This window comes from Maniola hyperantus, chromosome 7, assembly GCF_902806685.2.
Source record: "Maniola hyperantus chromosome 7, iAphHyp1.2, whole genome shotgun sequence".
Lineage (NCBI taxonomy): Eukaryota > Metazoa > Arthropoda > Insecta > Lepidoptera > Nymphalidae > Maniola > Maniola hyperantus.
In genome coordinates this window covers 3,769,887-3,782,772 of record NC_048542.1, presented here as the reverse complement: position 1 = coordinate 3,782,772, position 12,886 = coordinate 3,769,887, and the positions used below count along the sequence as shown (strand labels likewise).

Here is a 12,886-nt window from a genome sequence, read left to right as displayed (position 1 = left end):
ACGTCACAATCATTTGACGTGCTTTTTTTAATTAAATCGATAATTTAAAATGGTTATTACACTTAAAACCAACAAAGGACGTGTATTTTACATATTTTGGAAGACCCTCTATTTAATAATCACTGAGAAATAATTTATTTTTGATGTAGTCAAATACCCAATCATCACATTGCAGCTGTCACCGAAGTGCTAGGCCAGCATCTTTTAAATTGTGAAGTTCAAGTTGTCAAATTGAGAAATAACTCATGGCCCTAATCTTTACATTCGGTCTATATCCTGATGTAGCTATATATGTAGCATGAAACCATGAAAACAAAACGCAGCAATGATAAAAAGGACTTTGTTAAATAAACCTGTTCTCCCAAGGCTGACGATGTAGTTATCCAACCTTGATAGGTACCTACCTACATTTGTGACTTCAATCTCGGTTTTTATGCAAAATAAGTAAAATATTTTTATGCGCTAAAACGTCGTAAGTAATAAATTACGAATTAATTTGTCATTTACAAATATAGTACGCGACAAGTTGAAATGGACTTAATTTTTGATCTATATCGCTTAAAATATTTGCACACTATTAATTTAGTCGAATGTTAAGGGCTCTTTATACTGTATACTTCCATCCTTTTTGTACCAATCTTCTTGCAAATAAATGATTATTCATTTTATTTATTTTATTTTTATGGCAACCGGGTAGGGAACGCTGCGCACCCGCACATCTCGCGCTCTAACCCGGTGCAGGCGTGCGCGGGTGCCGTGCGAGTGTGCGGGGCGTCTGCCAGCCTAATACCCCGATTGCCATCTCGACCAGTCGCGGATAGATTCTCTATACAAAAACTGTCAAAAGTCGATTTTATTCCTGCAGGCTATTGAAGAGAAAAAACCTGTCAGGTGCGAGTCGGACCCGACCGAAACCCTCCGTGGGTTTCTCTCCATCGTACAAGAAATAACACTACTTATGTACTTTAGATATTTTTTAATTTGCATGGCGGCCATGCAACCATTTTTTTTTAAAGAATATTAGCCATTTTAAATGACTTATATTCCCTTTTCCTCTCCAACTAAGCGTCAAGCTTGTGCTAGGAGTAGGTACGGCAATAATGCAACGGGCGGGGTTTGAACCGTCGACCTTTCGGTTTTCAGTCCACTCCTTTACCGGTTGAGCTATTGAGGCTCTTAAAAATCACTAGGCCATCTTGAAATTTTATTATTTGTTGTTTATAGCAGCAATAGAAATAGGTAGTTACATACCTACTGAAAATTTCAACTCTACCTGTTACGGTTTATGCGATAGGTACAGCTCTCTGACAGACAGGCAGACGGACAGACAGCGGAGATTTAGTAATAGAGTTCCACTCTTCATGTACGGGACCCTAATCACAGATAGAAAAATATTATTTGTAATATAAAATCTAAATACATACCCTAGATCACAATAATAAATTATTTTTCTGCTTTGGAAATTAACTCAGTACCTACCCACCTATTTGTTTAGCGTTCTTCATTACTTTCAGTAAAATGATCCTACCATAGAGGATAGAGCTTAATTTTATCTGCATAAAACTGAAATAGCTAAAATATTTAGAATTATAATATTCAACGGGGACAGAAGCTTGCGCGCGATCGACCGCGGCGGCGCGGCGACCCCATTTACAAATTGTTTTCTAACCACTGAAAGAATACAAAATCTGGGTTAGGTTAAAAGCCCGAGTCAAGTATAGGGACGACAAGTACAATTTACAATATAAAAGCGGTACCACAGTTTAGCGATCGTAGAGTTCGGGACCTAACGTATTCTCGCAAAGCATCCTCAAAAGCGACTGCAGTAGCCGTCTCTAAATAAATAAACAAAAAATTACTCAATTAAACTTTTACAAGTATTTTTGAATCGTCAACTGCATCTACCACTGGTTCGGACTCTAGACTCTAGAACGAGGCATGTTTGTTGTGTAAAGCTCCGCCAGTACAATCTCTTTACTAGCATAGGTAGTTACCTTTTAAATGTAAATAAACTAAGATAAGCTTTACCAATGTTGCGATAATTCATCCCATCCTTGATGGGTGTTACCACAACCCACAGGATCGATCGCGCAGTGAGACAACGACATCAAAAAGGTGGCGAAGTGGTTAGTAGTTACACATCCTCGCAAGACAGGCAACCATAGCAGCGTTATACTATACTCGACGGATTTTAAACTGAGTCGTCGAGTTATCTGTCTGTTTCGCTCGCAACAGACAGATAACTCGACGACTCAGTTTAAAATGCGTCGACTATAACCATGGATGGTCTTTTTGGCTTGAACGATATTGCAGGTAGACAATGAAGTTTGAAATATTCATAAACAAAATTGGGCATTGCTTTTTGTATATCATTTTTCGAACTGTAAGATCGCTACACTGTGGAAGAAAAGCGGTCATATTAAGTATACCCTAAGTTGTATTACTAAGATCTACAATTCTAAAGGCCCTGGCTTTTATGGAACACAAAATTACTAGTGATTACTGGTAATAATACAAACAACACACTCTATAATGTGTGGTCTATAAGTGTGGAAACGCGAGTTACAGTAACCTACTTTAGTTAACAAGGCTCTACTAGGCTTTAGTTACATACAGTTAGTTTATTTTAGTGCATAGTAGTTCTTGTGATCACTTATGTAGTGACAATAGATACTACTTGCTTTGACGGTGAAGAAAAACGTCGAGAGGGAACCTGTACGACTGCGAGTTCTCCACAATGTTCTCCAAGGTGTCTGCGAATTCTCACATCAGTGTATTAAACTATAACCTAAGCTTTTCTCAATCTGAAAGAAAACCTGTGCTCACTGCTCAGTAGTAGGCTGGCAGCGATGGATTGAGGTAGTAGACTTTACAGACACAAGTTGCTAAAATTAGGTAATTACACTTACTTGCCTTTATAGGTTACAGACATGTTTTTTAGTCCGTACAAAATAACTCCTCACACATTTTAACTCTATGGGTCAATTACTGTGATGTCAAAAGTAGGTACTGTTCACCTTTAAAATAAGGACGAAAATCGTACTTTTCACATGGAATTTTACGCGTTTTAAGTTTTAACCGTACTATTATTTATTGTTCCCCTCATCACACTAATATTACAAAGCTGAAATTCTGTGTGTATGTGTGTGTATGTTTGTTACTCTTTCACGCAAAAACTACTGGATTTGGCTATAATTTGGAATGTAGATACATTATAACCTGGATTAACACAAAGGCTACTATTATCCCGGAAAATCTAAAAGTTCCCGGGGGATTTAGAAAAACGAAAATCCACGTCAGTCAGACACCTTTTCCTTTTTTAAAAACAAATATCCAATCACGCTACAATTTTACCGTGTTGACAACAATAGCGTTATAGTTAACGGTAAGTGTATAGAGCTTTTCCGTTTTCTCAATTTAAGATACTTTTTACTACATTGTACAGTTATTAAATGAAAGTCATTTGCTAAGTGATGCCGACACATTTCGGGGGCATAAAATCAATCGCGGTCATCGTATTATTCGTATTCAAATTAGCAGTTCGTACAAGGTTGACAAAAATAATTTTGAGTAATGCCAATTTATTCCTAATCGCATTCGTGTGACAACAACTCATTTAAAAAGTTGGTTTTTCAGTACCAAGAAATAAGATTGTATTTTTTTTACTAATACCTAATTGAAGTATTTTTACTAATTTTACTACTAATACACTTAACTAACCAACTAATTAAATACAATCAATAGATTTATAATCTATTTGTTGAGATATATGTAGGTAGATATTATGTTTTACTTGGTTTTAAAAGAATGCCACAATTTTGATTTTTGGAAGTTACATAAAGGTTTGTACGCACCTGAGCGGCGCGGCGCGTCGCTTCAGTCCGACTGCAGAACGCGTCACCTCAGGCCGCTCGACGGTCCCTACCGCACTACAACTTCAGTACGCGGCAACTCGCGTCACTTGTGCGTCACTTTTATACCCGTTCGCGTACGAGCATGCTGGCTAGCTAACTAGCTAATATGACGTAGACATCCGCTAAAAAGGGATTTATGAAAATTCAACCCCTAAGGGGGTAAAATAGGGGTTCGAAATTTGTGTAGTCCACGCGGACGACGTCGCGGCCATAAGCTAGTATAATATAAACACAAGTACAACAATAGGTAGGCATATTTCCGAAACTATTAATTCTACCTAGATAAAGTAGGTAGGTATAATATGTACATAATATATTATAGTTATTTAATCAGGATTATTTTTACCATTGATGTTTTCTCATAACGCTCGGAGAGACATTTATACATTTAGACACTGAGAAGGGGGGAAGCCGACATCCTAGGGGTTGGGACTTTTGAGGATATACTTCTAAGAGCATAAGGAACACGTCATGTGCCAAAAATTAAACCTACGTTATTTATTTTGAGGTCTATCTTGCCGATTCTTGCCTGTACTTTAAATACTTAATAAGATGCGCGTGTATCTTATTCGAGCGACGTACGCATACTGAAGCGCCGTGCCGCGACGCTGGGTATGTCGCACTATCGTCACTGCACTGCGCGTCGCTTCGCTGCGCTTCAAAATATTCTCTCCAGCCGTGACGCGCGGCAACGCGCGGTGAAGCTAGTGCGATATGCGCCATACAAAATGATAGAAATGATATTTTGACGCTCTGTGCCGCGACGTGCAGCTCGCTGAAGCGACGCGCCGCGCCGCTCAGGTGCGTACAAACCTTAAGAGTACGTCTACGTCTTAACAGCCCTACCAACGTTTTATGCCCATGTCTACCAATCTTACTACCAGCGGCAGTAATTTGAGTAAGTAATATTATAAATGCGAAAATATGTTCGTTAGACCTTAGATCGACGTAAATTGCATAGATGGATACCTATAATTAAAGACCTTAAGAGTGACATAGGCTACTGTTATCCCGGAAAATCAGAGTTTTCACATGATTTTTAAAAATTTAAAGCTACGTGGACAAAGTCTAGGGCATCATAAATCATCAAACTTTTCTATATTTCGACATTTGACAACCCTAACTGAGTCGTTACTCGTTACACATAAAAGGACATGCGAATTACTTTCGTGTACAGATGGTGTGAATAATATTCTAGGACTTAGCTTGTACGTCCTAGAAACCAACATAATGTCGCGTTTTTAGATTTTAGAAATTTAAGCGACAATAGAAGAAAAGAATTAATTTGTAGATTGTATACGAAGAATAGTTAGTCCATTTTACAAGAGTTTGGCATTCGGAAAATCAACTAGCCATATTTTACTAGGCGTTTACATTAATCAATGCAATATGTTTGTGTTCTACCGTCCACGGGAAATAAACAGGACATAGGGCGTAAGCACACTACAGTAATAGACCGCGCGGTCGCAGTAACTAGTGACAGAGTGAAAGACCAAACTCATTAGTCTCGTTGTCTCGAAAACTTGTCAGAGAAAATACCAATCATATTAATTCCTCTCCTATGCAATCCATACTATCCTAGTATCCATACTAATTACTAATCCATCTTCCATACTAAGCTATAATAGTATAGATTGTGATATAGGTATGTAATACAAATACGAAAGTGTGTTTTACCTAAAGTGTATAGTTGCCTTTCATGATACCAGTAGCCCAAAACCGAAATGGGCTCCTTTTTGTTATCCAAAAAAATATCCATCTCCCACGGAAATATTTTCTAGTACATACCTAACTATATCTCATCATCATCATCATCATCATCAACCCATCGCCGGCTCACTACTAAGGACGGGACTCCGTTCAGTATAAGAAGATTTGATGGGCCACCAGTCCAAGCTAGCCAAGTGCGGATTGGCAAACTTTATCAACAAACACATAATAACTGTTACACACACACATATACTATCTTATACACACATAGTACATATAGTATAGATTTTTTTGTAACCTGTCATTTGTGTTTTGTGGTGCAATAAAGAATATACATAGATACATAGGGATTAGTGTGAATTATGCGTGTGATAAAGAAACTATAAACATACGACCACGTGGCTGCCGTGTAAGCGATATCCTCGCAAGTCGTAATACGAGAAGCAACTTGATACGATAACCAAATAATGTGTGCGGTGGATAAACGCACGGTAACCTATGGATTATGCGAACCTAGGCTTAGTACTTTAAGTAAACAGTACACACTGAGTTATAAAATTAATCATGCCCGCATGGCTGAATTGTTAACGTTAATCTCGTAATACGTTATGCAAATGCACCTATGGGCGATAATGTTGTAATGCGTTATTGTGATGCAAATTAGTAGAAATCAACGCAGTCATAGCTGGTAAAATGATCGAAGCGTGTAGGCAGTCTTCTATATTATATAAAAGGAAAAGCTGACTGACTGACTGATCTGTCAACGCACATCTCAAACTACTAGATGGATCGGGCTGAAATTTGGCATGCAGATAGCTATTATGACGTAGACAACCGCTAAGAAAGGATCTTTGAAAATTCCACCCATAAGGGGGTAAAATAGAGGTTTGAAATTTGTGTAGTCCACGCGGAGTAAGTCGCGAGCATAAGTTATTATTCTATAAAATTCGCTTTCAAACTGGGTATTTTATACTGACTCACGGATACTTCGAAGTAATTTCGTTTTCCTTAACTTGTGACTATATGTTTACTACGACTACCTTGTGTGCAATACTAGAAAGTAGTAGTCTTATAATACAAGGCGCTAATGTAATGCAATGCGTTGTAATGTAATGTAATGTGTAATGTAATGTAATGCATTGCAAAACGAACGAATCTTACTATAAAATGAAGTATGAAGAAAAACGCGCGACCAAGTCCCAGAATTTGTACATAGCCTTATGATACTAGTGTACCTACTAGTTTGTACTGTTTACTTTAAACAGTACAAACTAGTTATAATTAAATCGCATCCGCATGGTTGCGGTGTAACTTTGTAAGCGATACTGTCGTAATATATGATGCAAATCATGTATACCACGTCGAGCTTCAATAAGCAGGGGATATATTTATCTCCTGTACATTGCTACATGCTGTTCAGTAGGGCGATTGTCTAAAACCTGCATCAATCATTATAACAATCTCAATTGTTCTGATTGGCTGAATTTGTGCGATTCTTGTTGCAACAATGCATTGTGGCCAATAGTGAGCGAGCATTAACCAATCAGAGATGATTGCGATCGTGACATTGTAGCTGTCAAACAACCGCGATAGGGCCACAGTTGTTGTAGAGGTAAAAATAGAATTGCATTCGTTTACTTTATATGGTGCTGACCAAATATGTTAGGTATCTAACGAGTCCGAGTCATGTATAAGTTATATAGTTATGATTGGATGATAAACCTGCGACGGATGACCTTTTTGATAGGTTTCTTGATAGTCTACACACATCCTAAAGCATCATAACAGTTGTCCAGAAGTCTATGGTTTGGTTGGTCGATGCAATCTCTGGTAAGGCTTAATAATGGCGATAAAATGTAAAATGTGTGGCATTTAAATAAAAGTATATTTAATCTGCACTGTAAACTCTAGACCACACTCGAGTTTTACGCGTTTTGATCTTAGGCGCGCGAGCTGTTTCACTTTATTTTGCCATACCTCGCCGTAACGGTCGGCGGTTTTAGCCGACTAGTCGGGCTAACGTCGACTAAACACGTGAGTACAGCCGGGACAGATATTATTTAGAATGGAAATCACTCACGGTAGTTTAAACGCTAAAATAGCCGACCGTTACGGCGAGGTATGGCAAAATAAAGTGAAACAGCTCGCGCGCCTAAAATCAAAACGTGTAAAACTCGAGTGTGGTCTAGAGTTTACAGTGCAGTGCCAAAATAATGGTGTAGTGCCCAATTTTGTGAGTATATTAAATCGTTTAGACTAAGTTTATCGTTAACACTACTACAGCTATATGCTTTTGGTGACTGTTTGGGATTGAGATGAACGTATTCATTTTATAGGTGGTCCGAACTCCGAACTCTAAAGCAAAAATCACCTCGGTGCAGTGGTTGTTTGTCATAGCCACTATGACTAGGTATAAATTTATTGGTAATAATTCTTCACAACATTCATTATTCACTCATATTTCGCTAAACCTTGGCGTTAAAAGTGATAAGTCACATATTATATTCTCAGAATTCTAAAACAATAACACAAACGTTTCAAAAGGTATTAGGTAACAGTTGACACGAAAAGGGTAGGGCTTCTTAAATTGACTGTGATTGCAAACCATACCTACTTAATAGTGGTAAATTAAACTAGTTGACGATTTAAAAGCACATGTAAAAGTTTACTTGAATAAAAATATATTCTATTCTATTCTAATATTATGAATGCGAAAGCGGTTCTGTCATTCTATCTGCTAGTTTTTCACGGCCTATCCGTTTATACGATTTTAACGAAAGGTACAAAGATAAACATTTCGGGGACGGATATCGAGATTCTACTAGCTGATGCCCGCGACTTCGTCCGCGTGGAATTAGGTTTTTAAAAATCCCGCGGGAACACTTTGACTTGATAAAAAGTATCCTATGTCACTCCAGATCTTTATCTATACCCATGCAAAAAATCACGTCAATCCGTTGCACCGTGGCGACGTGATTAAAGGACAAACCAACAAACCAATAAACCAACAAACAGACACACTTTCGCATTTATAATAAGGGTACTGATTCTACTCAGTGTATAGTGTATACCTACTTACTTTTAAATCTATAGATTTTATAGTTAACTAGCTTACGCTCGCGACTTCGTCCGCGTGGATTACACAAATTTCAAACCCCTATTTCACCCCCTTAGGGGTCGAATTTTCAAAAATCCTTTGTTAGCGGATGTCTACGTCATAATAGCTATCTGCATGCCAAATTTCAGCCCGATCCGTGCAGTAGATTGAGCTGTGCGTTGATAGATCAGTCAGTCAGTCAGTCAGTCAGTCACCTTTTCCTTTTATATATTTAGATTGCATCAACTTTATGGTAAACAGATGACGATTACGAGACTGTTTATGTTAATGTTGGTCTGTAATCTCGTAGTGCAGGAAAGTCTCGTAGCATAGCAAGTGCACGCAAGAGCCTTGCTTGCATTGTTGTATTGTCAAGGAACGAGTTTTTGTGTTTGTAGTTCCCATAGACAGTCAGTGCTGCTGCGTCTGTCTTTTATCTATATTATGTTACGAAAGATCTATTATAGAAATACCTATAACTTGTAAATGTATACTTTACTTAAAAGGTAAACAAGTAACCTCTCGCTCAAATGTATGAGGCGCACTATACGCGGCCCATACCTCGTTACTACGAACTGACAATGAAATCATGATACAAGTGAAAAAAAAACGAGTGCCAAGTGCGAGTCAACTTTAGACCGTACCTTCAAAGGAAAAATGGAACCCTTATAGGATCACTTTGTTGTCTGTCTGTCTGTATGTCTGTATGTCTGTCTGTCTGTCTGTCAAGAAACCTACAGGGTATTTCCCGTTGACTTAGAATCATGAAATTTGATAGGTAGGTAGGTCTTATAGCAGAAATAAGGGGAAAAATCTGAAACCCGTGAATTTAGCGTTACATCACACAAAAAAAAATGTGGTCAAGAACTAATAACTAGTATTTTCAATTTTCGAAGTAAGGTAACTATATCAAGTGGGTATCATATGAAAGAGCTTTATCTGTGCATTCTAGATTTTTATTTATTTTTATGCATCATAGTTTTTGAATTATCGTGCAAAATGTCGAAAAAAATACGATTGTAATACGGAACCCTCGGTGGGCGTGCATGACTCGCACTTAGCCGGTTTAAAAAAACATTCAATTTTAGAGATACAAAAGTACAGGCTTTGAAAAGGAGACTAAATGTCAATAGATCCAGTGGTATTTAACGAGGATAATCGAACACCTAACAAAAATTTAGTCGTGACGACTTGTAGCTGTCTAGGCAAGTCTACAGAGCAACGTTAGAAGAAAAGACCTAACTTTTTCTTAACAATTGGAATGAGCCCATGGCAACTTGGGAATAAGACTCAAAATCACGTGAAGACTGGGAAGTGTCGTGAACTTTTTATTCTAATGTAAGCATTGACCTGTGTTGTAATAAGTTTGATAAATGTCTGGGAGAATGACGTACCTAGTTTTTGCTAGCATAATCAAAGTAAGCAGTGGTAAGAGCTAGGCAGTTTGAAAACCTGTGTGTGCTGTGGGATACCTCTTAACTTATAGAAAAAGATTATTTTCTTATTAGCAGCAGTTTTAGTCGTTACATGCAATCTCTAAGGAAATAACCTGCAGGGAAATTACGAATCTAGTTTTTCTGCAGTAAAAACATATGTTCTACAAAATAAAAACTAGCCTAGGTACTTATAAGACAACCATGATCCAAAAGTACGATGGGAGTAAATCAATTCAAAGTCAAAGTCAAAGTCAAATGATTTATTCAAAATAGGTAATAAATTACTCTTATTGATTGTCTGGTATAGTGTTAGATTTGTAAGATAATATAGTGGTGATAATTATAACGCAAACTTAAAACTAAAGCTACGAGGGTTCCAAACGCGCCCAGGTCTGAGAAGAGCCCACAACAAACTCAGCCGGGTATTCTTTTTATTATCACCACTTTACAAAATTATTGAAACTTATTAGAACTATCACAAAGTCGTTAAGCAACTCATTCCCAAGCTTGTTTATCATTTAAATAATCCTTTACATTGTAATAGGATTTTTCAATTGATCTAAGAGTTCTAAGAAAAAAAAAATGCAATGAAGTTATACGAGAAAAATATTTCTACATACATACATGGCTCCTACTTTCTCAAGAATAGTATTGTGTGGTAAGTCAATGTATAAAAGCCAAAACATTTAAATGATACATAAATATAAGGAGTATAATGTGAGATAATCACTCTTGGAATTATTTGCAAGGGGTAGGTACTTTCCGATGAAGGATTTTATAACAGTCGTACTATAGAAGTACGTAACGTACGTAACATAGATATTACGTAAGTTGGCAACTGCTAAACCTTAAAGCGTGCACACATAATAATAGTGTTGCCAAAAGTCAACCGCAAAGCCTTCAGGCTATGGAGGTTATTGGCCTTTTCTAGATAATAATAAAACCGTCCAAGTGCGAATCAGACTCGCGCACTGAGGGTTCCGTACTACAATCGTATTGTATCGACATTTCGCACGATAAATCAAAAACTACTTACTAGATCTCGTTCAAACCAATTTTCGGTGGAAGTTTGCATGGTAATGTACATCATATATTTTTTTTAGTTTTATCATTCTCTTATTTTAGAAGTTACAGGGGGAGGGGGCACACTTTACCACTTTGGAACAGTCTCTCGCGCAAACTATTCAGTTTAGAAAAAAATTATATTAGAAACCTCAATATCATTTTTGAAGACTTATCTATAGATACCCCACACGTTTTTGAGTTTTTGAGTTTCAGTTCTAAGTATGGGGAACCCCAATTTATTGTTTTTTTCTATTTTTGTGTGAAAATCTTAATGCGATTCACAGAATACATCTACTTACCAAGTTTCAACAGTATAGTTCTTATGGTTTCGGAAAAAAGTGGATGTGACATACGGACGGACGGACAGACAGACAGACAGACAGACATGACGAATCTATAAGGGTTCCGTTTTTTGCCATTTGGCTACGGAACCCTAAAAAAGAGTATAAGTTTATTTGCAGCCTATCTAATTAATCACTATTTATGCTATTCAATATTCTTAAAATAACAAGTTCTTAAAACAGGAACACATTTTTGGAGCCGAATTTTCATGTGAATTTGTTGTTTTAAAATTAATTATTACTTACGTAATTTCAACAACTCTGTTTAATTTAGATGTTATAAAAAGTTCTCAGCTTTATTAAAAGATGCATTGCGATATGCCTACTTTAAACTAAATTTTGTAATTCCTTCGAATTAAAATTTAAAGTTATTTTAGTTTCAGTTTTATTCTCTTCACGGCAAAACAAGGAACCGGCCAAGTGCGAGTCAGATCGCGCACCGAGCGTTCCGTACTACAGTCGTATTTTTTCGACATTTTGTACGATAAATTAACTAATTAAAATTAAAAAAATTAAATTAATTAAAATAATAGGCATAAAAATAAATGAAAATCTGTTTTTGAATGTATAGGTAAAACTCTTTCATATGATACCCCATTTGGTACAGTTATCTTATTTTGAAAGATAAATTTTTTATTTGTTCATGAACATATTTTATTTTTTTATTTGCGAAGTAACCACAAATTCGCGGTTTTCGGATTTTTTCCTTTACTTGTGCTATAAGACCTACCTACCTGCCCAATTTCATGATCCTAGGTCAACGGGAAGTAAGAATATACCCTTTTTAAAGTATTTTTTAACTTGTTAACATCAGGCCCATAAGTCCCATTCTCCTTTCATGATTGTAGGACAAATGGAAAGTACCCTATAGGTTTCCTTGACAAACACGTCAGACGGACAGACAGACAGACGAATTGATCCTATAAGGGTTCCTTTTTTCCTTTTGAGGTACGGAACCCTAAAAATAATGATGCTTAGCATCATGGACTAAGAGCCAGCGCGTGCCAGCCCTTCGTTATTTTATAAAAGCTGAAAGTATATCTGCGTATTGTCCCCAACACAGGGAGGAACGATCACCAACTATAAAGTTTGGACCATAGTGGCTTTGGGAGATAACAGGTAGTGAAGGTATAAAAAATGTTACGTCAAAGTACAAAGTCATTTTTTTATATTTTCTTGGGAATAGTACTAGACTAACAGACTCCGAGTCAACGATGAAAAATTAAGTGATAGTTACGAGTAATCAAAATTAATTGATTTTGTTGAATAAAAGAGTGTTAGAATTAAAACAACAACAAAATAGGTGAACAATGTTTTGCCTAT

At 36.9% G+C, this 12,886-nt stretch overlaps 1 protein-coding gene across 6 annotated transcripts in view; it reads right to left on the bottom strand.

Moving 5' to 3' along the window:
* LOC117983529 (anillin-like) overlaps positions 1 to 12,886 on the bottom strand; it is a 72,272-nt gene that overhangs the window by 39,192 nt on the left and 20,194 nt on the right. The gene's annotated exons all lie outside the window — the stretch shown is intronic.